Genomic DNA, 27,835 nt, shown 5'->3' with positions numbered 1-27,835 from the left:
TCGCAGTGTCCCGCGGTGGGGGGGGGCAGTTGGAAAGCTCCTGTACTCGCTGCTCTGCTTAGCAGAGCAGCGGTGAATAGTGGAGATAGAGGGAGAGGGGGCATCAGGGGGTACGGATTAAGGGGGGGGGGGGAAGTTCCAGCAGCAGAGCCAAATTAAGGGGGGGGGGGGCAGGGGGTACGTACCGTTGGCCCCACAGTTTTAGGGCCCCCCCCCGGCTCGAGTAGCTCCCCCGTCCTGCCAGCGGCAGCATTGTACTACAGTCAGCACACGCTGCTGCGTATTGGCAGGTCTGTGGTGTTGCAGGGAGGCAGCAGTCTCCCTGCTTTCTTCTGCCTGTGCGGGTGTGTAGGGGAGAGCGACCACCTCCTCTGGATTTAGCCCTAGCTGAGGGGCCAAAATTCCATTAAAAAAAAACTACGAAATTTGCATAAGGGGGTGTGGCCTCGCGGGGCGCGATTAGGCCACGCCCCCAACCCCACAGCAGGCACAGCAATGAGATAGGGCTCCCCTGTCTCAAGTGCCCTGGGCCCCCCGGACTCATAATCAGCCCCTGGGGGCATGCCAGCAGCTCACAGAGCGCTGGGCATGCCCCCTCACTGACGAAAACGGGGACACTCCCGTGAAGCAACGCCCCCTTTTCGTTGACCACGCCCCCTTTTCGCCACGTGTGTGTGTGTGTGTGTGTGTGTGTGTGTGTGTGTGTGTCCCTCCTTCTGCCTGAAGAAAGCTCCTTAAGAAAGCTGGGAGGTATGCACCCCTGCCTGTGCCATGCCCATACTATCTGCTTCTGCTCCTAGACTCCTATAGATTTGGCCAGATCTGTGACTCATTTGACTAACTCCGCCCAGTGTTGTGACTCCGCCCAGCGTTAGCAAATGAGTCACAAAGTCACAGATCTGGGCTATTATATAGGAGATAAATATATATAGTAAATACTGCTAGTGCATGCATGATAATGTAAAAGATTAATAACACCATTGCACTGTAGAAAAGACACCATACTCCTGTGCAGAGGCGTCACCTGGTGTAGTGACACCCGGTGCGCACCCTTAATATGCCAGCGCACTTGCGGCAAAAGGGGTCATGGCTGCAAAAAGGGGGTGTGGCCTCACGGATCATCACTCCGGGGGCGTGCCCAGCATCTCCGGTGATGCAGGACTTTACTGGGCTGCCCCCGGAGACTGTTTGCAGCGCTGTCGGCTCCTCTTCTATGACAGGAACCGGGTGCTGCAGCAGAATGTCACACTTGCAGCACCTGGCTCCTGTCATTGCGGAGGAGCCCACAGATTGGTGTCACCCCTTCTAGGCGTCACACCCAGGTGCGGGCCGCACCCCCCGCATCCGGCTTGTGACGGCACTGCTCCTGAGCAGTATAATCTAACAAATGTACATTGTATAATTCAAGTCTGAAACTTGATCATAAGAGAAGGAGGAGGGCCCCAGGCTGTGGGGCCTACCAGGGGTTTCCTTCGTCTGCACATGCCTCGTATGAGGCACGCGCCGCAGGGGGTGCTGGGAGGGATACGGTTGGATCCCTCTCAGAGTGAAATGCAGAGAGAAGCCGATAGACTTATATAGGGTAACTCTGTCTAAAGATGGCATTACCCACCACATCCAAGCTTTGGAATGTATATGAGGTAAGTGGACAAACAGCATTTTCTGGGGTTTGATGCATCCCGCCCAAAGTCTAATAAACTGTAATGAATGTCAAAGTCGACAGCAGTAATGTTGAATACTTAGTTTTTTTTTTTACAGCAGGTGTGAAAACCACATTCCTTATGAAGTTTCATTGTTGATTGTGTTTTGATTTAGATTTTAACCTTTTAAGTTACTTTTACTCCATTTTTGGTGTGTGGTATAAAATGTCGATGTAGAGAAGGTCGACATGTAAAATGTGAATATTCACAAAGTCATCGTGAATCTAATACATGAATGTCAACGATTGGCTAGCCAACAATCCAGATTTGCAGTGCTGAGGTGAGTATGCTTAAACTTAACCCTAACCACAGCCTACCCTAAACCTAACCCTAACCACAACCTACCCTATGCCTAACCCTAATGACAGTCTAAACCTAACCACAGCTTAAGCATAACCACAACCTACCTTAACCTCAGCCTTACCCTAAGCATAACCACAGCCTAACCTAAATCTAATCCTAACCACAGCCTAACCATAAACCTAATCCTAATCACAGCCTAACCCTAGTCCCAACCAAAGCCTATGCTAAGCCTAACCTTAAGCACAGCCTAAACTAAACCTAACCCTAACCACAGCCTACCCATAGCCTAACACTAACTGCAGCCTACGCTAAGCTTAACCATAATCACAGCCTATCCTAAACCTAACCACAGCCTACCTTAAGGCTAACCCTAACCACAGCCTATACTAAGCCTAACCCTAACTGCAGCCTACTCTTAACCATAATTAAAGCCTCCCCTAAACCTAAGCCTAACCACAGCCTATCCTAAGCCTAGCCCTAACCACATCCTACACTAAGCCTATCCCTAATCACAGCCTACCCTAAGCATAACCCTAACCAGAGCCTACCCTACACCTAACCCTAACCACAGCCTATCCTAAGCCTAACCACAGGATACCCTAAGCCTAACCTTAACCACAGCCTACTCTAAGCCTAAACCTAACCAGTCTAGCCTAAGCCTAACCCAAACATCATACCCTAAACCTAATCCAGAGCCTACCCTACACCTAACCCTAACCACAGCCTACCCTAAGCCTAACCCAAACCACAGCATACCCCAAGCCTAACCCTAATCACAGCCTACACTAAGCTTAAACCTAGTCACAGCCTACCCTAAGTATAACCCTAACCACAGCCTACCCTAAGTCTAACCCAAACCACAGCATACCCCAAGCCTAACCCTAATCACAGCCTACACTAAGCTTAACCCTAGTCACAGCCTACCCTAAGGATAACCCTAACCACAGCCTTCCCTATGCCTAACCCTAACCACAGCATACTCTAAACCTAACCCTAATCAGAGCATACCCTAAGCCTAACTGTAAGTTAAAAATTGTCTGTCAACATTCACAACATCGACATTATATCATGTCGATATTCTGTTGTCATCGATATTTGAATGTCGACATGTTGAATATCATCATTTTGTTGATGTCGACATTCAAACCATGTTGACATTCTCTTGCCAACATTCTGAATATCGACATTCCGAACGTATGCACAGAATATGAGCACTATTATTATTTTTGCGCTGTTACCTTCTGAATGCATTATAGTCTTAATGATCTTGTCCAATTTGTCTGCACTTGGTATTGATCCAGTTGCCTGGCGCCAAGCTGAGGAGCAGCCCCGGCAAGTGTGTTGCCAACTAAAGTAAGTTCTAGTTTAAACACCTAGGAGGTCATTTAGCAATTGATACAATGCCCAATTTTAGGCATAACATACACTGGTTATATTGCACATGGGCACAAAAAACGAGTATGCCTGCATCCACATTACATTTGTGTGTGTCCCTGACTCACACTTCCAGGCATCTAGAGAGGAGGAATGGGGATAGACGGGGTGTATAAGTAAGTATAGGACGTGTGTAGTAAAAGCGTATTCCTGTAGCTGCTCTCTGCTTAGTGGTGGAAAAGGTAAGGCCCTTAGACACACTGCTCAAGGTAGGGCCCCTTAGACACAGTGTGCCAGGTAGAGACCTTAAGGCACAATGCACCAGGTATAGCCCCTTAGGTAGAGCCACTTAGACACACTATGCCAGGAAAAGCCCCTTAGACACACTGCACCAGGTAGAGACCCTTAGACACAGTGCGCAAGGTAGAGCCCATTAGACACACTGGTATCCGGACTCTGGGTCGACACACCTTAGGTCGATGCCTATTGGTCGACAGTGACTAGGTCAACACCAGAAATAGGTCAACATGGCATTAGGTCGACATGAACAAGGTTGACATGGAAAAAGATCAACATGCGTTTTTCAAAAAAAATTTTTACTTTGTCATACTTTATGATCCTTGTGGACTACAATTGGGAATGGTAACCTGTGCCGAGCGCAGCAGTAGCGGAGCGAGGCACCTTCGCGAGCCATGCGAGGTGACACGGTGCACTAATTGGGGTTCCCGGTCACTTTACTAAGAAAACAACACCAAAAATACATACAAAACTCATGTTGACCTTTTTCCATGTTGACCTTTTTCAGGTCGACTTAATGGCTGTGTCGATCTATTTCTAGTGTGACCTAGTCACTGTCGACCAATAGGCGTCGACCTAATGTGTGTCGACCTAGACACTGTCGACCCTGAGTCCCAGATCCGACACACTGCACCAGGTAGAGCCTCTTAAACACACTACGTCAGGTAAAGCCCCTTAGACACACTGCGCTGGGTAGAGAGAGAGTGTGTGTATGTTTTTACCTTGCAGGGAAAGCCCAAAACAAAGGTCAGTTGCCACTCATCGGGGGAGCTGCTACACTTCACTATCCTGTAGCCTCAGTGGGAGAATGCGCCACAGTGGGGGAAGACCAGTGTGCAGCCGACAAGTTGGAGCGCCCGGCAACCAATCTATGTGACAAGCTGACAAGGTTGCCAGGTGCTGCAATACTTGTGCAGTGCGGCCCTATGTCGCATGTGTGTGCCAGCGGATGTGCCCACAGTGCAGATGTGCTGTGTGCAGCGCACCACTGGCATACTCGTAGTTACGGCCCTGCCTGTCGTGTCACCAATCATCGGTGGTATTTGTGCAATTGCTTGACCCTGCACATCATGCTGGTAGAGTAGACTGCTGCCTCGCTGGACCTACCGCAGCTTGACATGGAAGAGAGGCTGATTCTGCTAACAGGTAAGGAGACGGGCGTCGGGGGTGAGAAGGACTGGTGCCCTTTTGTCGGGCCCCTCCCACAAGCCTGGGCCTGGGTAATTAGTTCCGCTCCCCACCCCTGCATGGCGTCCCTGTGAATAGTGCGCAAACACACAGCATAAGCTTTGCAAATAGGCGTACATCTATCTCAGCATCAGGAACTGTACATCACATGCAAACTGACATTGTCCTTGTAGAACCCGAGGATCAAAGAAAACTTAATGCATTTGAAATACTTTTGCCCTTTTAAAACACAAGAGTGTTTCTCTCTAGCCTGGGAAGATTTGGTAATTCGGGGCATTTTAGCACAGGGTTAACAGACAATTTACACTTGGTCTGCTACCCAGGCTGGCACTAATGGAGATTTTCCTTTGGGAGTTTATACCACAGCACAATGGATAGAACAAATCCTACAGCTTAACTAACACGCCATAGAAACAGGGGTATGAAAAATAACAGAAATAAATTGAGTCTATATATATTTCAGTCACATTTATGTGATGGCAAAATAATTCCTCTGTATAGTGCTGACAGTTTTAGAGCTGATATTATGTATTCGGCAGAATGATTATAAGGTAAATGTGCGAACCACCAAAAACATAATAAATGTAGGTAAAGCGTCGGAAAATGTTCCAGGGATCGTTCCTGGAATAAACACAAATATTAATACTTAATGTATTTCAGTGTGTGACTATATAAAATATTTGTTGATGCATTTTATACATTTAAGAACTTGTGAAAGACTATGGAACATAACACCCCAAAGGTGCCATATTGTAGGAACGTTACCGGATATCACCCTAGAGAAAGAGTAAGCCCAGATACAGAGTGATTAGTCAGTGTGCTGGGGGGATACCAGGTGGGGAAAAGCACCGCCCCCCTCCTCTGTCTGCTGTTTGCTTGTGACCCCTCCCCTTTTCTAGCACCTGATATATATAATTATCTCCAGGAATGGTTGAGCAGCTGCCGCTGTTTGTCTACAGAGTGGTTTTTACCAAACAACTCCCCTCACGTAAGAACTGCTTTAGTTTAGGATTAGTTGACAGCTTGGCACAGCTTCTTTTTTTCCATACCTCCTACCTGTCCAGATGCGGGGGAGGGCATGGGGGGAGGGGGGGGGGGTGTTGGAAAGCTCTTGCTTAAGCTGGGTGATATGTTGACCGGTTGGGCGGATCGGAACACCTTATCGTTCACATCGCTGCATATTGGGAGATGTGTATATGGCCAATATCTGCTCCCCCACTGTCATTAGGTCATTAGTGATGTCTTCCGGTCAGTCCTGCTGCAGTGCCAACAGAAGACATCTCTAGTGATGCCATAGCATCCCGCGTCACTCCGTCAGCCCCTGCATCAGCAAGTGTGTATTCACTTGCCAATGCAGTGTCCCGTCACCTGTTGGATTAGCTGGGTATACACGTCATCTAGTGTGTACCTAGCTTTACCCGCTGTAGTGCTAAGCAGAGCAAGCGGTGAATAGATGCTGCTCTGGGCATGCCCCCAACTTGACAAAGAGGGCATAGCTCATGGGCACGGCATTCCTACTAAGCCATGCACCTTAAATCGAGGCCCCATCATTTTTGGGTGGTGTCTGCGGCACACGCGTGTATCCCTCACATTGAAAAGTTCGGAGAGTGCTTATTCGTCCTGCGATGGCGTGGCACAGATGCCACACCATATATGTTGAAAAAAAAATAAACAGAGGCAGCGGTCCGATGACTGCATGCACAGCGCTCAGCCATCGATTGGTAAACCATGGATGGGTTTAAAACCATCAACCATTGATGGTACAACCTTCAATGGCCATCACTAACTTAAATCCTAAAGGAAATCTTCATGTTGAAGCTGCTGTTGCCAGCACTGTCCTTGTGGGTGTTTGCTCTGCTCAGAGGCTCAAGCAGAGCTCAGTTGTACTGCAGCTTTACAACACTCATTTACAGTACAGGTGTGCGGCTCGGTTTCCCTGAAATACAAGTTTACATACATCTTAAAACCTGTGTTCAGTTTTTAAGTGCGAGTTCCGAACTGACAAAAGACCCAAGCTGGGACTCGGTTCCACTCGGAATTCCAAAGTGATTTTAAACTGGGACCCGATTAGTCTCGGAGCCCCTAAATTCAGGTGTGTTTGTATTTCAGGGAAACCGAGCCGCACGGGTGTAGTATGAGTGGCCGGCGAGCGGGATCCCGGCGGCCAGCATACCGGCGCCAGGATCCCGACCGCCGGCATGATGGCAGCGGGGAGAGCGCAAAGGAGCCCCTTGCGGACTCGCTTCGCTCACCATGCTGCGGGCACGGTGGCATGCTAAATCCTATTTATTCTCCCTCCAGGAGGGTCACGGACCCCCAAGAGGGAGAACAGTTGTCGGTATGCCGGGTGTCGGGATTCTGGCGTCGGTATACTGAGCGCCGGGATCCCAACAGGCGGCATACTGAATACCACCCATGTAAACAGGTCCACATTGCGTGATTTTAGCTGTTTTTATTGATTTTGTATTTTTTTTTAATTATTGTTTTTTATCAATTTTAAAGGAATACACAACCGAACCAAAAAGCAAATACGAACCAAAACACTTGAGGGTGGTTTTGCCGAAACCAGAACCTGATGATAAATTAGAACCAAAAAGACATGTGGTATCCGCGCACATCTCCAATTTAAAGGGTATTAGCACAGAGCCAGTAGATTTCTGCTGTTTGTATCTAGATTTGGTCAGTAAATGAACTTTGATTTGTAACTATTGAAAGAACCTTGGGCCAGACTCAGACATGGCCGTAATGTTGATGCTTTATGCAGTGGAGATGGAGACATTCTGTGCCATTGTGTATGCGCCAAATTACACAGCGCATTTCTCGCAATGGTCTAGCCATGTCAGTCACAGTGAGGATTTATTCCCAAAGTGATGACAGCCAGGAGCCATTTGTGGGCTGTAACGGTGGGTGGCAACTAAAACGCAGTTGTGCCGCAACTGTGATCCTGTACGCAGTCAAAAAGGTTACGGCATCTCCGTTCCAGTGACAAGTCTGCATGGTCGCAGGATTACTCAAATAGTCGACTATCAACCGATATGCATCGATAGTTGCATCTTCGTACACAAACAGGGATCTGAGGCGCTTCCACTGAGCTTCTGAGTACAAATCCAGCAGCTACGACATTTACATATTTTCACACAGTCTCAGTGTACAAATGCAACTGTGAAGGCATACATCTCTGAATCAGGCCCCTCATCCTTATTGCATATACTGTACGGCAGGGGTGGCCAGACTTTTGAAGTCCGTGATCTAATTTGAAAGCTGAAAAGCTTTTGTGATCTACCTAGGAGCGATAATTGCGCGCGGCTAAGGCGCGCACCCAAAATGAGGGCATGGCATAACAAAAGGGATGTAGTATAACAAAAAAGGGGCGTAGCCTTGCTGCGCAGGGTGTAATGACTGCCTCGCACGAAATCACACATTGGCCCCCACAGGTAACAACCTCAAACACATATGCCCCCACAGTGCCAGATACACATATGCCCCCACAGTGCCATGTGCCCACAGTGCTAGACCTGCCCCCACAGTTCCAGATACACATATGCCCCCACAGTGCCATGTGCCCACAATGCCAGACCTGCCCCCACAGTGCCAGATACACATATGCCCCCACAGTGCCAGATACACATACGCCCCCACAGTGCCATGTGCCCACAGTGCTAGACCTGCCCCCACAGTTCCAGATACACATATGCCCCCACAGTGCCATGTGCCCACAGTGCTAGACCTGCCCCCACAGTTCCAGATACACATATGCCCCCACAGTGCCATGTGCCCACAATGCCAGACCTGCCCCCACAGTGCCAGATACACATATGCCCCCACAGTGCCAGATACACATACGCCCCCACAGTGCCATGTGCCCACAGTGCTAGACCTGCCCCCACAGTTCCAGATACACATATGCCCCCACAGTGCCATGTGCCCACAGTGCTAGACCTGCCCCCACAGTTCCAGATACACATATGCCCCCACAGTGCCATGTGCCCACAGTGCCACATATGCCCCCACAGTGCCACATATGCCCCCACAGTGCCACATATGCCCACTCTAACATTAATACTTAGTTTAGCTTGGCTGGATCCCTGCTGGCTGGATCCTTGCTGGCTGGCTGGATCCCCGCTGTCACGTGCCTGCTCCTGCTCCCGCTTACCGCAGCTGCTGCTCCTCACATCGCGTTCCCAATCGTATATTGCGCGGGTGCGCAGCTGACGTGATGACGTCACCCACGCAATGCATAATTGGGAATGCTGAAGACTCAGGCGGCAGAGGCGGCACACTTGGATCACGATGTACAGGCGAGAGCCACCTACAGTGACTGGTATTTCCCAAAGGAACTGCATCAACCTTTGCAGCACAGGGATAGAGATTCATCACATAATCATGATGACTATCGCTAGCGTTGCAGAATGAAAGAGTTTTACATTTCTACAATGCTGAAAGTTGTGTTTGATGTTCTGCAGAAGGCTATAGCCTCTGGGGACTTGCCTGTCCTTACCTGGGCATGGTGCCTGGACCCCAGTAGCGGATCTTGCCACGGGCAAGCAGGACTTTGCCCGGGGAGCCGCCTTCCGGAGGGCGCAGGGCGCCTTCCGGAGGGTGCCGCACCAGGGCAAGATCCGCTGCTGCTGTGCCCCCCGCTGCCGCTGTGAAGGGAAACTAGACGCGTACGCGACTAGTTTCCCTTCGTGGAGAGGTCCTTTACTGTGCGGTGCGCGATGACGTCATCGCGCACCGCACATCATTTTAGTCTGTACAGGGGGCGTAAATGACCACGCCCCCTGTACGTAGCCACGCCCCCTATTGTCGCCCGGGGCGCACAGCGCCCAAGAACCGGCCCTGCTGGACCCCAATGAGGAACTTCGCCCCCCAGACACCCTTTGGTAGTTTCTTTTTTTCCTTTTCTAGGCCCTGTCTGATTTTTCCCTTCTGCTAACTGCCAAGGGGCCTAATTCAGAGTTGATCGCGGCAGCAAATTTGTTAGCAGTTGGGCAAAACCATGTGCACTGCAGGGGGGGAGGGGGGGTTAGATATAACATGTGCAGAGAGAGTTAGATTTGGGTGGGGTGTGTTCAAACTGAAATCTAAATTGCAGTGTAAAAATAAAGCAGTCAGTATTTACCCTGCACAGGAACAAAATAACCCACCCCTCTCTGCACATGTTACATCTGCCACACCTGCAGTGCACATGGTTTTGCCCAATTGCTAACAAATTTACTGCTGCGATCAACTCTGAATTACCCCCAATGTCTACAGACTGGCGGGGTCCCTGGCATGGAACCGTTACTATCGGGAATTATTTAGGACCTAAATGAGTTCTGACTTCCATGGACAGGGAGGAAGTTTACGAATGTATCCTTGAAATTATGTCACACTCCATATTAAAAATCTACAATTTCTGTTAATCAGTCAGTTCTCACCCATGGGGTCTGTTTCAGGAGCCCAAAAATGTGGTCAGTCTTCCAAAAATGCCTATTTTGATTGGCATATACAGTAGGTGGCATTAACCCGTTTCGGCCCTCGGGATACCTTTTCTGTATTCTTTCAGGCAAGGATCTGTGGACTCTTCCCCGGTAATCATGGCAAGCGCATGCACTGCCCACTGTCTGCGTGTGTGCATTGGCTCAGCCTGATCAGAACCAGACTTTGCAGCAATGGGTTCCTTCCTGTTGAAAGAAACACGTGTTGCGGCAAGAACTTTTTGTTAAATTGGCCAGATGTATAATTTATTACCTTTTTCACATAATTTTAGTATCACCTGAATGTATTAAGGGCTTTTGGAGAAGTTTTCGTGAAAAACAGCTCCAAAACCTTTAATTCACATTTTAATTAGTAACCAGGTAGCATTTCCCATACTTAGAATGGGAAATGTAATCCGACCAAATTTACTAAAACAAATTAAAAAAGGTAAAAAAAAAAAATACCGCAGTGAGTCCTGTGATAATAAGGCTGTCCTGAAACAGTGTTATCAGAGGGCACACTGCAATATGCTGCCTCCTGCACAGCTTTCTCTGAGAGAAAACTGTGCAGGGACCCGGCAGACTGATCAGCTTTGTGTGTCCGATGGACACACAAGCTGATAACTGTGTAAAAAATTATATATATATATATATATATATATATTTTTATTTTTTTAAATACCCGCATCCCCCAGTGATCAGTTCCCCGGTGCTCTCTTCCGGCTCCCCGGTCATGTGATCTCTGGCTCCTGCACTGTGATCCCAGTCATCTGCTGTAAAGTGTAAACCAGTATTTTCAGCAGTTTACAGCATCAGATGCCCAAGTCGCAGTACAAGAAGCCAGAGATCACATGATCGGAGCCGGAGGAGCATACCAGAGCACCGATCACCAGGTAGTATGTGGAGAAAGAGGGGTAGCGGCATGGGGGGTGGTTGCGAGTGCGGGGGTGCCAGTTGGTGGCGCCTGGCAGCGGTGTCGGTGGTGCATGCACATCCATTACTAGGGGTATTTTCACAAAATATATCTCGATGAGGATGTGGAGTGGTATTGCAGAGATACAGCTTTCTCGCAAGCTCTGTCCCTGCATGTGATAATTGATACATCCATGCGATGTAATCAATTATCGCATTGCAGATTTTATAACATCACATCCGCACTTCAGATAAATCTGTCCCATAGTCTTTTATAGTGATGAGCTGGTTCGGTTCCTCGGAAACCGAACCCCCCCGAACTTCACCCATTTTACACGGGTCCGAGGCATACTCGGATTCTTCCGTATGGCTCGGTTAACCCGAGCGCGCCCGAACGTCATCATCCCGCTGTCGTATTCTCGCAAGATTCGGATTCTATATAAGGAGCCGCGCGTCGCCGCAATTTTCACTCGTGCATTGTAAATGTTAGGGAGAGGACGTGGCTGGCGTCCTCTCCGTTTATTAATGTTGATGCAAATATTTGTGCTTATTGCTTAATTGTGGGGACTGGGGAGCAGCTGCATTATATAGGAGGAGTATAGTGCAGAGTTTTGCTGATCAGTGACCACCAGTTTTATCCGTTCTCTGCCTGAAAAACGCTCCATATCTGTGCTCAGTGTGCTGCATATATATGTGCTCACACTGCTTAATTGTGGGGACTGGGGAGCAGCTGTATTATATAGGAGGAGTACAGTGCAGAGTTTTGCTGATCAGTGACCACCAGTTTTATCCGTTCTCTGCCTGAAAAACGCTCCATATCTGTGCTCAGTGTGCTGCATATATCTGTGCTCACACTGCTTTATTGTGGGGACTGGGGACCACCAGTATTATATAGGAGGAGTACAGTGCAGAGTTTTGCTGACCAGTGACCACCAGTTTTATCCGTTCTCTGCCTGAAAAACGCTCCATATCTGTGCTCAGTGTGCTGCATATATATGTGCTCACACTGCTTAATTGTGGGGACTGGGGAGCAGCTGTATTATATAGGAGGAGTACAGTGCAGAGTTTTGCTGATCAGTGACCACCAGTTTTATCCGTTCTCTGCCTGAAAAACGCTCCATATCTGTGCTCAGTGTGCTGCATATATCTGTGCTCACACTGCTTTATTGTGGGGACTGGGGACCAGCAGTATTATATAGGAGGAGTACAGTGCAGAGTTTTGCTGACAGTGACCACCAGTATATATAGCAGTACGGTACGGAAGGCCACTGCTCTACCTACCTCTGTGTCGTCAAGTATACTATCCATCTAGATTCTATACCTGTGGTGCATTTTAGTTTTGCAGTTTGCTGACAGTGACCACCAGTATATATAGCAGTACGGTACGGAAGGCCACTGATCTACCTACCTCTGTGTCGTCAAGTATACTATCCATCTAGATTCTATACCTGTGGTGCATTTTAGTTTTGCAGTTTGCTGACAGTGACCACCAGTATATATAGCAGTACGGTACGGAAGGCCACTGCTCTACCTACCTCTGTGTCGTCAAGTATACTATCCATCTAGATTCTATACCTGTGGTGCATTTTAGTTTTGCAGTTTGCTGACAGTGACCACCAGTATATATAGCAGTACGGTACGGAAGGCCATTGTTCTACCTACCTCTGTGTCAAGTATACTATCCATCCATACCTGTGGTGCATTTCAGTTGTGCGCAGTATATATAGTAGTAGGCCATTGCTATTGATACTGGCATATAATTCCACACATTAAAAAATGGAGAACAAAAATGTGGAGGTTAAAATAGGGAAAGATCAAGATCCACTTCCACCTCGTGCTGAAGCTGCTGCCACTAGTCATGGCCGAGACGATGAAATGCCATCAACGTCGTCTGCCAAGGCCGATGCCCAATGTCATAGTAGAGAGCATGTAAAATCCAAAAAACAAAAGTTCAGTAAAATGACCCAAAAATCAAAATTGAAAGCGTCTGATGAGAAGCGTAAACTTGCCAATATGCCATTTACGGCACGGAGTGGCAAGGAACGGCTGAGGCCCTGGCCTATGTTCATGGCTAGTGGTTCAGATTCACATGAGGATGGAAGCACTCATCCTCTCGCTAGAAAACTGCAGTGCCACTCCTAGATGGGCCAGGTGTTTGTGTCGGCCACTTGGGTCGCTTAGCTTAGTCACACAGCTACCTCATTGCGCCTCTTTTTTTCTTTGCATCATGTGCTGTTTGGGGACTATTTTTTTGAAGTGCCATCCTGTCTGACACTGCAGTGCCACTCCTAGATGGGCCAGGTGTTTGTGTCGGCCACTTGGGTCGCTTAGCTTAGTCACACAGCGACCTTGGTGCGCCTCTTTTTTTCTTTGCATCATGTGCTGTTTGGGGATTATTTTTTTGAAGTGCCATCCTGTCTGACACTGCAGTGCCACTCCTAGATGGGCCAGGTGTTTGTGTCGGCCACTTGGGTCGCTTAGCTTAGTCACACAGCTACCTCATTGCGCCTCTTTTTTTTCTTTGCATCATGTGCTGTTTGGGGACTATTTTTTTGAAGTGCCATCCTGTCTGACACTGCAGTGCCACTCCTAGATGGGCCAGGTGTTTGTGTCGGCCACTTGTGTCGCTTAGCTTAGTCACACAGCGACCTTGGTGCGCCTCTTTTTTTCTTTGCATCATGTGCTGTTTGGGGACAATTTTTTTGAAGTGCCATCCTGCCTGACACTGCAGTGCCACTCCTAGATGGGCCAGGTGTTTGTGTCGGCCACTTGTGTCGCTTAGCTTAGTCACACAGCGACCTTGGTGCGCCTATTTTTTTCTTTGCATCATGTGCTGTTTGGGGACAATTTTTTTGAAGTGCCATCCTGCCTGACACTGCAGTGCCACTCCTAGATGGGCCAGGTGTTTGTGTCGGCCACTTGTGTCGCTTAGCTTAGCCATCCAGCGACCTTGGTGCAAATTATAGGACTAAAAATAATATTGTGAGGTGTGAGGTGTTCAGAATAGACTGAAAATGAGTGTAAATTATGGTTATTGATGTTAATAATACTATGGTATCAAAATGACCCCCAAATTCTATGATTTAAGCTGTTTTTGAGGGTTTTTTGTAAAAAAAACACCCGAATCCAAAACACACCCGAATCCGACAAAAAATTTTCAGGGAGGTTTTGCCAAAACGCGTCCGAATCCAAAACACGGCCGCGGAACCGAATCCAAAACCAAAACACAAAACCCGAAAAATTTCCGGTGCACATCACTAGTCTTTTAGAAGGACTATAGACTGTCACAAAATGGGTCTCTTATTGCTTGTCACCTATCCCAGGGCTACTGGGAGATCTATCATACCCAAGTCCTAGGGAGCATGGCCAAGAATGTATGGGTGCAGCAATGACAATTGTGGATTATTTTAGCACCTGTTTAGATGATGTACCTCATTGGCAGCCTATGCTCTATTCAGGCCTGGGCACTCTGTGTGTGCTCCTTCCCCACCTCTTGCCACTTTTGCCCTTAAATAGTGAACATGTAAAGATCCAATCACTGTATATATTTTAGGCAAACCTATGCATTGGCTAGAAGTGACTCCATGACAGCCATGGGGAAGTGTGGTATGAACAATCAGTACAGTGTGCTGATTACGTACTGATTGGTATTTAATACTGACTTACTGTTGGGATTGCTGACTTGAGTCTTATTTCCAGCTCAACCGTCCCTATTTCACTTTGTCTGTGTACTGTCACTGGGGATTGTTAAATCGTGTTGCCATAGTATAGATTGGTGTTATTTTCATCAGATCACCCTTTGGTGTATTACATCTGAATTTCAATTACATTTTAATTACATTGTTCCTTTCCTACAGAATACAAAATGGCCAGGAGCCACAAGACGTGAACGGTTCCATTGAAATCATCCATGCAATCGGCCAATGCTTTCTTTCAGATACAGTAGCTCTTGTAATTTGTTTATGTTATATCAATGATTCTGGGGTCTTCCAATTTATTCCAGGTACAGTATATCAGCCATTATAGAGTTCCAACATCAGATAATTCTAATCTTTTGTTTCATTTCTAATCTTTTGTATAAATGGGGGATACACACGGGAGATTTCTCCTGGAGATGTGTTTTGAGTGATCTATCACAGACCGCTCAGCACACATCTCTACCCCCGCTCAGCAAAGCGCGATGTGTGCTGAGCGAGGGGGACAACGAGGGGGGACAGCTCATTTCACCCAGCGGTGAAATGAGCGATCTCACTAGATTGGGCATGCATGCATGCCCAATCTAGAGCCGGCGATAGCGACGCGCGGGGCTGCGAATCGCTGTCGCCGGCACCCCCACACACGGAGCGATGTGATCTTAATTTAGAGTCACATTGCTTAGAAATTAAGTGAACATCGCTCCATGTGTACCCCCTTAGCACAGAAAACACACTTGCATTTAAAAGGAAACTAATCGTCCTTTTGTCACCTTCAAACGCCCGTCAAGAAACTTTCCGTTAAACTCAACAGATTTCTGCAGAACATTAGGAAGATGGTAACACTATCCTAGCAATTGCCTTTTACTCACTTTCATATAATGCAGAAGAAAATAATGACAGAGAAATGTAAACCCATGATTCTATTAGGCCATTTTAGTATCCTCCGCAGTTTATCCGTCTCCCTAGACGTCTCTTCTTTGCTATCCTATCCTTACAGATATTACATTTTTTTAACCCCTCCCTTCCGAAACACCAAAGAAAAGACAAGAAAACACGTGATCTGCTCATATAAAGTAAAGCACTTGATTGCATTACGTTGACCTCGGAAAATGGAAATTTTATATTGTAAAAGCAGTTTGAGTAGATTACATAGTAGTACTAAGTGCTGCAGAGAGGTAATTCAATAAGAAATCAATACTGCAGCTACATGATTATCCTTCTCTTACCATCTGTGGTACAATCCATGCTTGTTCTAGTTTGAAAATTTTATGAAGCTATATAATGAGCAGCTGAGCTCTGGGAAAGCACATTGTGCCTATAAAAAGAGATACTAAAACAAAGTATTGTAACTGCTGTACAGGTTATGTCTCCCAATCTTCTTATCTCTTACCTGACCGATGGGTAATAAAGCAGAATTGCAGGTCCCCAAGTACGGAGCAAGGGCTGAGCTTCAAGTCTGCGGCCACAGTGCTGTATGTTTGTTCGTTGACCTGGTTTTGAAGTGTACGTGGATTGTTATATCAATGCAATGTTGGGCAACTGTAGTCTTCCATTTAGCTCCATTGAGATCTGCAATTAGTTTACCTGGTGATATAATGGCTGTTCCAGTTTCCTGCACCACTACCTAGGGCAGGCATGTCCAAACTGCGGCCCTCCAGCTGTTGTGAAACTACACATCCCAGCATGCCCTGACACAGCTTTAGCATTTTCTGACAGCAAAACTGTGTCAGGGCATGCTGGGATATGTAGTTTCAAAACAGTTGGAGGGCCGCAGTTTGAACATGCCTGACCTAGGGCCTGATTCATACTTGTAAGTAAAGCAAAAAAGCAAGTAACTGTAAACCACGCTGCCATGCAAGGCGAGCAAATACATTTATATTTTTTTCTGTGCAGGCTAAATACTGGCTGCTTTTACATGGAGCCCACAAATGTTAGACTGCTTTATTTTTACACTGAAATTTAGATTTCCGTTTGAACACACCCCACCCAAATCTAACTCTCTCTGCACATGTTACATCTGCGCCACCTGCAGTGCAACATCATTTTGCCCATTTGCTTGCTTTTTTGCTTTGCTTACAAACATGAATCAGGACCTAAATCTGCAGTTCATGAAAGACCATTAAGAGGCGTTTGCGAATATGGGAGAAGACTGGGTGGTAACCAAAATTAAATGCAAAAAGATACTGTGCTGTGGGTGTGTAATGTGAGAATCATGGGTGTGGTTCTGCATATGGATGAGTTCTCTCACCCAGAACCACTGATACAGTGGCCATATTTGCTGAAAGTTTCAGAGTTCTACCTGCGTGACCCAGGACGTACGCGAGACACCGATGTTTCCTGCTATTTCGCAGATATTGCAGTGTGCACAGTCCATCTGGCGGATCTGCAGAATACTCAAGTGGGTGTTTAACTTTTGACACAGTGCCCCTCATGCTCATACATGTGGACACTGCTTAAAATAGCATTTGCATACTTTAGCACTTTGCCTGCACCCATGATAGCATTTGCGGCAGCATTAGCGACCGTACAGATCAGAACCAGGCCCTTAGGCCAAAAGCCCATTAACAAGCCCTAGCTGAACTCAGCTAATTTGAGACAGCCCAGTTACGCCCCTCAGTTGTGACTGAAATGTGTGAGGCTCTGCTTGTCCTGCTTTATTCCAGAGGATGTACAGTGCGTGGCCATACATATGTAAATGAGCATGCGTTCAATTCTTACACAGTGAGCATTTGGGGAAGGGATAACCAGAGGGCCATAGCAAGGGGATTATGACAGGAGCCACCACATAAGGGCACAAAGACAAGAGGAAGTCATGGTTGCTACCCCAATGTTACCACTTCATACTGTTCAACCTTGCTTGGAGAGGCAACCTTCTGGAAGGAAAGCCGCAGCCACCTTCCTGCACACTGCAGCTCCGCCGATACTTACTATGTTATGCTATGACATCACATGTGCCGGACCAGTCAACCTGCTACAGATCTGGATAAACATTGCAATCCTTCTGCTGCTTTGAAATGTTTCAGGCAGTGAGACATCAAAACTTCGGTTTCAACCTCCCAGATATGTCTTATAGAGGTGAACTAAGTGCCTTGAAACATTTGGTAGAGAAAAACTAAGGGGGTAATTCAGACTGTATCGTTGTAGCGGCAGCGATCACAGTCTGATTTTTTTGTGGAGTGCGCATGCGCAGCGGCCGCACTGCTTGTGCGCACCCCGGAAGCCAAGTGAGATGCTATCAGCATCTCTGGGCTGCAATCGCCTCTGCCTGATTGACAGGCAGAGGTGGTCACTGGGAGGGAGGGGGCGTGCCAACGGCTTTAGAACGGGCGCGGTCCGGACAATGGAGGCATGTCTGGACCGTTGGGTGGGCGGGCCACTGCGTGATGTCACATGCAGTCGCTGCGACCCGGAACGCTGGCAGGGAGCTACTTGTCATGTACAAAAGCATTACCGCCGTGCGATGCTTTTGTACCTCTGCAGTGGAGGAGGGGGGGGGGCAGAGACTGACATGTGGGGTGGACTAGCCCTGTACTGGGCGTCGCCCCGCATGGCAGAGTAAATGATCGTAGATGTGCTAAATCTAAACCTCCCTGTATGTATGATTTTTTGGGGTGAAACCAATGGTGTCACCACAAGTCAGGAACAGATCTCATGCAGCCAACTGGCACTCTTGCGGTAAGGATTGTAAGTTGACTGATAAATCTATATGCAAAATGCTCGGACTTATGACATCATAGAAGTGTGACCTATTTCCAATATTTATTCTGATTTCTGTATTATACTGTAGCTCTGGATTCAAACTCAAACAGCTTGGAAAATGCAAAGTTATGATCTCTGGGGCTCCTGCGGATAGGTACCAGAAGCTAGCTGGCAAAAATACTCACCGCTTCTTTTATTAATCCATCTGTAGTATTGTGAGAAGCATGGAGAGCAGCCCATCATCCCAGACTGGGGAATCTGATAAACAGAACTGTTCCTCCATGCTCAGACTGATGACTCTTCTTTTGCCAGCTAATTTATTAACTGTTATTTAAAGAAAGAAAGAAAAAAAAAACTGTAGATAATTCCAATTTTAAATCCTTGCATCTTTTTCTCATAGACTGTGCCATGGTCGGTCCAGAAAAACAAAAGCAAAGTCTGTGATTATTTATCACAGATAATGTGATCATAGTGCCATGGTGAGGCACTCCGAGAGCCAGCTCTGAAGAGGCAGGAGTTTGATGAGAACTCAAGAAGCATAACTAAAGAGGCACATTTCAACGAACAACAAAAAGAAACCTGCTTATCTGAGGGAATCTGTTTATAAACTCTATAAACCTCATATAGTCTGAGGATTGTCCGTAACATAAACCATAACATCTTAACACTTAATTATAATAAATAAAGACACGGAGACTTGAATTTGGCAGAAAATGTTAGCTATTTATTTAAGTGAACCATTAACTGTGAATAATTAAACTAAAGTATGGTGGCCAGAAAGAACGGCTAAACAACCCTATCCCATAAACAAACTATCTTATAAAAAACTGACGTAAACCTTCCAACAAACAATAGGTATCCGCTCAATCTCCATCCTGACTACCCACCCGTGAAGGTGATGAGGCTGCCACCTGAGAAGGCGGTCCAGCAGATGTAAAACCAGTCAGCGAAGGAGAGCGCACCTAAAAATCAACCACCAAACGACCTCCAATCCACACTTTAATACAACAAATGTTAACTTGCCGTTCTTTCCCGCCAACAGCGAAGTTCTGTTCCACAGAAACTACGTACCGCCACCATACCCCTAACCTACCGAACCAACCACCGAAAACAGATCCTCCAAACATATAGATAGTCCCTGTCCGGTCAAGTGCACCCCATCAGGTCTAAACAAGTAGAAATACCGAAACTTGATCCGCTGGTGCCAAACCACAGCACCGCCATGGGCCACCACAAACTTAGCCACCGCGGCATTCACCTTCCGGCGAGCCACATCGATCGCCCGACAATCCACCACTCCACGCCACCACAACCGCGGCACCATACAAGACCAGATAAGCCTACAGCCTGGCCAAGCGCCCGTAATCACTTGCAAATCCTGAAAAATGGCCAATCGAAGATTCACCGCCTTCCTCTTACCTAGGTCGTTCCCTCCTAAGTGAATCACCAAAAGTTTGGGGATGCCAAACAGCCAAATCTGCTATCCACCGTACGCCATTCAATCCAACAAAGCAAGGAGCCCCTTCCGTAGCCAAAAGTTTGGCTGCCCAATAAACATAGGAATGGCCAATCACCCACACACCACACACATCCTCCTGCCAACCTATAAGGGGAAAAACAGATAAACAAATGTGAATATGTGAGATAAAACCAAACCCAGCCCAGAACAGGAACCAACTACCAGAACGAGGATCTGCCAAAAAGAAAAATTTGAATAGAGGACTATAACTTTCCTCTTGGACAAGCTTCAGGCCAATTGAAGCAACAGAAAGAAACAAAAGGAAAATAAAAAATAAAAATGGGGGGGGGAGAGGTTAGAGCTGGGTGGGGGGGGGGTGTAGGGACACACAGAATAACTCGGCTGGAGGTGAAACGTAAAAACCTGCTGAGGAACTTGAAATTAGATGCCAATTAGCCGAATTGAATGAATTAAGCCAAATCAGTTCGTCAGTTAAGGCAAAAATCGCGAAGCACTCCAGACCCCCACTGCCAGCAGTGGCGAGTAGCTAGCCATCCGAGTAGGGAGGACAGGGGAGACAAACAATACAGCACGAACACACTGAACTGAAACACACAACGCAGTAAACGAACAACATGTTAGTAGAAACAAACTCGCTTACGCAACAACGGGCCGAATGTAACGCTTATAAGCCGCTGACTTCCAGCGGCCCAAAGCCTTAATTTCGTCCACAGCGCGCCCTGCAGATGCTGTGGAAGTGGCGGCCCCGATTCTAAAGGAATGGGAACCAAAGTCCCTAGGCAAGAGGCCCAAACTGGACAGGCAGCGTCACATCATCCATGTAAATTGGTACTTCGTCAATGGTGACCCATCGTAATGCAGGAGCCAAGACCCCTCAGACGAGTGCCTGACCTCCGCATACCGACCAGCCAATGCCACCGGACAACAGTCCCCACCACCCGATGGTGTCAAAGTGATCCAATGACCTCTACTCATCTGATCAGTTTTGGAGCGGTGCAGCCTGCACAGCACGGACCCCCCACCCACGACAACATCCGCGCGCCGCATAATGGCCTCGGATTTCTTAGCAGCCGCAACCAGCTCAGAAACCCTAAACGCGCCATGGAAAGCCATGGAAAAAGCCAGCTGAAACAGAAGCGTTTCAAAACTGGAGTCCGCCACCCCCGCCACCGCCCCTAAGAGGGAAGAAAGCAGGGACGCATCAATAGGGCGCCGGCCATCGGGAGGCGCCGGTGCCGAGCGCGCCCAACCCCTAAGCGCCCTTGCCAGCAGGAAACCCTTCGTAAAATCCGGCATACCCTTCAATTTAGAATAAAAGGATATCCCGGCGAGGTACCGAGACACCACGGCCCTTGATCTCCCCATTACGAAGAGTTGCCAAACGAAGTCTAGAAACAAGCTCTGACCCCTCTTACCTCTAGGCCCTTGGTCACGGGAAAAGTCTTCCCACTCCTTCCAGGCCCGACGATATCCAGCGAGAGTGGACAGAGCCAAAGACAGCTCTGCTAGCCCTTCCAATTCGCCATGTTTGACCTTCTTATGTTTGACCTGCCAAACATAAGAAGGGCAGGGCAAACCTGCCGAATCAGCCTCCGGGGCCAACAAACGGAACCTATCCCACTGCCCCCTGGACAATGCATCGGCGATCCCATTATCGACCCCGGGGACGTGTTGTGCCCGAAACAGAATATTGCTGCGCAGACAGGTTAGCACGAGCCGTGACAACACTCGGAGGACCCGGAGGGCCTTAGCCCTTTGGTTGTTAACCGCGTGCACGACCCCTAAGTTATCGCAGCGGAAGAGAATACTGCGATCGCGCAGTCGCTCCCCCCAAACCTCCAAGGCCACCATGATGGGAGAAAGCTCCAGCAACAACAGGTCGCCGGTCAGCCCCTCCCTCGACCAAGACTCCGGCCAAGAGGCCGAGCACCAAGCCCCGTCTAGATAACAACCGAACCCCGATGAGCCCGCCGCATCCGTAAACAACTGCAGTTCGAAACTGTCAACGAGCGGGGCCATCCAGATCAGCACACCATTGAAATCTGCCAGGAATGAAACCCACATAGCGAGGTCCCGCCTAATCTCCGCCGAGAAACGGACAAAATGGTGCGGCCTGGACACCCCGGCCGTGGACCGTTCCAACTTCCGGCAAAAAACCCTGCCCATGGGAATTACCCGACAGGCAAAGTTCAACCGACCTAAGAGGGATTGAGCCTCCCGCAACGTCACCTTACGTCGTTCCGAGCACTGCGCAATGGACTTCCGAAGCTTCACGACCTTGTCCTGAGGCAGCCGGCACGCCCCCGCGACCGTATCGATCTCTATACCTAGAAAGGACAAGCAGTAGAGGGGCCCTTCCATCTTATCCTCGGCCACCGGGACGCCAAAATGCCCCAACAAGGCACGCAGCGAGAACAGCAGGAAACCGCAGCGAGGAGAATGCGCGGGCCCCATGCACAAAAAATCATCCAGGTAATGTGCAATCCCGCTACCTCCGCAAGAAAACTCCACACACCAATGTAAAAAGGTGCTGAACTTTTCGAAAAAGGCAACGAAACGGAACACCCCATAGGCAGACACTTGTCCACAAAGTATTCCTCCCCGACGCGAAAACCCATGAATCGAAACGACTCCGGATGCAAAGGGAGCAAGCGAAAAGCTGATTCAACATCCAGCTTAGCCATGAGGACCCCGGGGCCACACCCCCGGACCAAGCCCAGAGCATCCTCAAAGGACTGATACACCACCGAACAATATTCACCGAGGACCCAGATGGATAAGACAAATGCTGAATGAGCCAAAACTTACCCGGAGCCTTTTTGGGCACAACCCCCACCGGGGAAATAATCAAATCCTCGATAGGCAGCAGCGCAAAGGGGCCCGCCATTCTCCCCAGGCGAACCTCCTGTTCCACTTTTTCTCGAAGCACGTCTGGGAAATCCCGGGCAGACTGCAGGTTCCTGGCGGCCCGAACTGAAACTTCCCCCACCACAGGCAAACGAAAACCCGACGCAAAACCCTCCCGCAGAAATCTTGCGTCGTCTGTGTTTGGGTACCATCCCAAACATTTTAGCATGGTCCCCAAACGAACCAGGGTCGGCGCCCTAACTAGCGGCAAGCCCCCCCGTTGCTTTTCCGGCAGGGCCCGCGGCCACCCTGGCACCCGGTCGCCCCGCGCGGAAGCAATTGGAAGCAGGGTGGGATCCGTTACATCGTAAGCAAAGGTGTTGAAAACGACACCATTGCCCAAGGGGGCACGTGGCATTGTTGAACGCGAAACACTTCCCCTTCACCGGCGTCTGCTGCGGAGAACGGGCCGCGTTCCAAGGGCGGCGTGGCGGAGCCTCAACCGCTGGCCGAAACTGACTTGCCGTAGCGGCCTGCGCCACCGACGCCCCCTTAGCCACCATCTTCACATCCTGCGCTCGCGTGACCCGAAGCCATACCTCCACATCTTTGCATCTGAAGTCAATGACGTGCAGGCAATCGTGCTTCTGACGGAACTTCTTGTCGGATTGCAGCCACGAATCGTCCTTAGACTGACGCTGCATGTCATGCACGAGGTGAATATACCTGATGACGTTCATGTGTTCATCAGGGCGATCCTCCAAGAACACGCCGCGAAAACACAGAAACCCGCCAACCAGTTGTCATACGAGCGAAAGGCCTCCGTCCCAATACCGCCCTTCGCGAGCGCTTCCTTACCTTCCCACTTGGTGTCCTCCGTCAACGTAAAGAGGTCGACGTATTCCCCCCATCTAATCTTCCTCCTGCAACTCTCCCGCAATACTCGCAAGACTGCCGTGTACTCGCAGCGAACCACGCCCGGCAAATTACGCCTCCTCCTTTCCCGGCGAGAACTACTACTACTCTTCCGAGACCGCTTATCCCGGTGCCGCGCCTCACGCCGCGCGTACTTGATAGCTCTCTTTCTAGCCTTTGCGGTGCTACTAACCGCAGACTGGCACGACGAAGAAGAGGAAGATCTACTCGACGTACTGCCGTACGATGAAGAAGAGGACCCCAGCGACATAGCAACAGTATCGGCGTCCCACTCACCGGCGGGCCCGCTTCCGGAAGGCGATACGTCGGCCACGACTGGTTCCTCATCCCGATCGCTATCCGGATCCGCACCTGAAAAAGAAGGGACAGCCGCTCCTGGAGCCGAAGCCCCCCTGGCGGGAATGAAAGCAGACGCCCCCCACGGGCGATGGGGTAGCGCTACCCAGCAACGCAGCGGCGGAGCCCAGACTGCGACACGCCTGTAGAAACTGCGCCATGGCTGGGTCAGAAGCACCCGGGAGAACGTCCGCGTCGACCGAAGCGGGAACCAAGGAAACGCCACGGGGACAAAGTCGACAAAAATGGCGCAAACGCTGCCGTCATGGCCGACAGCACCGTCGCAACGGCAGAGGGATCCGAAGCCGCAGCCGTAGCTCCAGAGGTCCCCCGGGTCCGAAGCAGGGATGGGTCCATCCGCGCCGGCACGCCGCCCAGGTCGGCCCCGCCGGGGACCGGCACTAGCCGCCCCAATCACCCCCGTTCCCTCCTGCGGTGCATCTCGAGCCACAGAGCCGCTCCGGCCCCCACTGGCCCTGCCCACCGGGAGAACCCGCTGCCCTCCGCCACCAGATATCACCCCCCCCTCCGGCCCCCCGCCGTCACCACCAGAGGCCCCCGGGAGCCCCCCCGCCAGAGCAGAGAGAGCGCCCAGGGAGTCCAGCTGCCCCACGGGCGTGCGCGTGCCCGCGATCCGGAATGCGCCTGCCCCACAGGATGGCCCGTGTAAGAATCACAGTCCCCCTCTATAGAGGCAATCCCCTCATACTCCGGGGATCCTCCGGTGACTCTCAGCGGTGGAGGGCGCAGGGAACGCACGTGCGTGCGTCCCCGCGCCGCAGCAGCCAGCGGGGGATTCACACCAGCGGGCACCCCGGCTGGCTCCCCCCGCCGGCTGCCCGCTCCATTCCGCTCACGTCCGCCGCCTTGTCCCACGCCAGCCGCAGCCGCGTCTGAGGAATCCCCCGGTGGCCGCGGCCTAGCCGGCAAAGGGGCGGATGCACACGCCGCAGCGCGCGCCAGCAGGCACAGTCTCGGCCGCGAGCAGAGCGCTCTGGCCCGGGGCACCGGACGCCGGCTCCCAAGTAGGGGCTGCATCAATGTAGCGGGCAGAGGAGCGGCGGGGACGGGGCATGGCAGGCCACAATGTAATCCCAGGTAATGGGAACAGAGGGGGCACAGAACACAGCACTCTGTCACAGCAGCAGCACTCCAAAATTCAGATGGCAGCAGCACAGCAAGAGACGAAGGGGGGAAAGCACTCACCCTCAAGACGACAAAAGCAGAAGAGGCTGACCCAGCCCCTTTCCCAGGCTTAAGAACCCATTCCACCTACCCCCAACATTCATTCCTATTGGCTAACCATAAAACTCCCATAATGCCATACCGTCCTGCCCCCAGACTAGCTGAGGTTTAACCCACTCCTCTCCTATTCTGTCAATTCGTTCTCCTAAACTGCACAGTGATAAAGCACCAACCAATCAGCTCCTAACTGTCATTTTTCAAAGACAGCCTGTAACATGGCAGTTAGGGGCTGGTTGGTTGGAACTTTATCACCGTGCTATTTACCACTCTCCAAAGCTTGATAAATCTGTGCCTTAGTTAATGCACCAATGAATACGGTCTCTATTAGAGTGTGGACTAGGTGTGAAGAAAAGGGAAATATCAGTGTATATTGTATTACTATTAGGGATGTGCACTTGAAATTTTTCGGGTTTTGTGTTTTGGTTTTGGGTTCGGTTCCGCGGCCGTGTTTTGGGTTCGACCGCGTTTTGGCAAAGCCTCACCGAATTTTTTTTGTCGGATTCGGGTGTGTTTTGGATTCGGGTGTTTTTTTCAAAAAACCCTAAAAAACAGCTTAAATCATAGAATTTGGGGGTCATTTTGATCCCAAAGTATTATTAACCTCAAAAACCATAATTTCCACTCATTTTCAGTCTATTCTGAATACCTCACACCTCACAATATTATTTTTAGTCCTAAAATTTGCACCGAGGTCGCTGGATGACTAAGCTAAGGGACCCTAGTGGCCGACACAAACACCTGGCCCATCTAGGAGTGGCACTGCAGTGTCACGCAGGATGGCCCTTCCAAAAAACACTCCCCAAACAGCACATGACGCAAAGAAGAAAAAAAGAGGGGCAATGAGGTAGCTGTGTGAGTAAGATAAGCGACCCTAGTGGCCGACACAAACACCTGGCCCATCTAGGAGTGGCACTGCAGTGTCACGCAGGATGGCCCTTCCAAAAAACACTCCCCAAACAGCACATGACGCAAAGAAGAAAAAAAGAGGCGCAATGAGGTAGCTGTGTGAGTAAGATAAGCGACCCTAGTGGCCGACACAAACACCTGGCCCATCTAGGAGTGGCACTGCAGTGTCACGCAGGATGGCCCTTCCAAAAAACACTCCCCAAACAGCACATGACGCAAATAAAAATGAAAGAAAAAAGAGGTGCAAGATGGAATTGTCCTTGGGCCCTCCCACCCACCCTTATGTTGTATAAACAGGACATGCACACTTAAACCAACCCATCATTTCAGTGACAGGGTCTGCCACACGACTGTGACTGAAATGACGGGTTGGTTTGGACCCCCACCGAAAAAGAAGCAATTAATCTCTCCTTGCACAAACTGGCTCTACAGAGGCAAGATGTCCACCTCATCATCATCCTCCGATATATCACCGTGTACATCCCGCTCCTCACAGATTATCAATTCGTCCCCACTGGAATCCACCATCTCAGCTCCCTGTGTACTTTGTGGAGGCAATTGCTGCTGGTCAATGTCTCCACGGAGGAATTGATTATAATTCATTTTAATGAACATCATCTTCTCCACATTTTCTGGAAGTAACCTCGTACGCAGATTGCTGACAAGGTGAGCGGCGGCACTAAACACTCTTTCGGAGTACACACTTGTGGGAGGGCAACTTAGGTAGAATAAAGCCAGTTTGTGCAAGGGCCTCCAAATTGCCTCTTTTTCCTGCCAGTATAAGTACGGACTGTCTGACGTGCCTACTTGGATGCGGTCACTCATATAATCCTCCACCATTCTTTCAATGGTGAGAGAATCATATGCAGTGACAGTAGACGACATGTCCGTAATCGTTGTCAGGTCCTTCAGTCCGGACCAGATGTCAGCATCAGCAGTCGCTCCAGACTGCCCTGCATCACCGCCAGCGGGTGGGCTCGGAATTCTGAGCCTTTTCCTCGCACCCCCAGTTGCGGGAGAATGTGAAGGAGGAGATGTTGACAGGTCGCGTTCCGCTTGACTTGACAATTTTCTCACCAGCAGGTCTTTGAACCCCAGCAGACTTGTGTCTGCCGGAAAGAGAGATCCAAGGTAGGTTTTAAATCTAGGATCGAGCACGGTGGCCAAAATGTAGTGCTCTGATTTCAACAGATTGACCACCCGTGAATCCTTGTTTAGCGAATTAAGGGCTCCATCCACAAGTCCCACATGCCTAGCGGAATCGCTCCCTTTTAGCTCCTCCTTCAATGCCTCCAGCTTCTTCTGCAAAAGCCTGATGAGGGGAATGACCTGACTCAGGCTGGCAGTGTCTGAACTGACTTCACGTGTGGCAAGTTCAAAAGGTTGCAGAACCTTGCACAACGTTGAAATCATTCTCCACTGCGCTTGAGACAGGTACATTCCACCTCCTATATCGTG

General features: G+C 49.5%; 1 long non-coding RNA gene across 3 annotated transcripts in view; it reads left to right on the top strand.

Moving 5' to 3' along the window:
* LOC134956708 (uncharacterized) overlaps positions 1-27,835 on the top strand; it is a 240,495-nt gene that overhangs the window by 59,793 nt on the left and 152,867 nt on the right. For 2 of the 3 annotated variants that reach the window (XR_010186115.1, XR_010186114.1), the window contains exon 2: positions 15,091-15,236. This is a non-coding gene — a long non-coding RNA (uncharacterized LOC134956708). Of the gene's footprint in view, positions 1-15,090; positions 15,237-19,027; positions 19,330-27,835 lie in introns of those variants that run through there. The other variant, XR_010186113.1, reaches the window with a different exon arrangement.

Source organism: Pseudophryne corroboree, chromosome 9 (genome assembly GCF_028390025.1).
Source record: "Pseudophryne corroboree isolate aPseCor3 chromosome 9, aPseCor3.hap2, whole genome shotgun sequence".
NCBI classification, from domain to species: Eukaryota; Metazoa; Chordata; class Amphibia; order Anura; family Myobatrachidae; genus Pseudophryne; species Pseudophryne corroboree.
The sequence above is the reverse complement of the archived record's forward strand: the minus strand, read 5'-3'. Positions and strand labels throughout refer to the sequence as shown.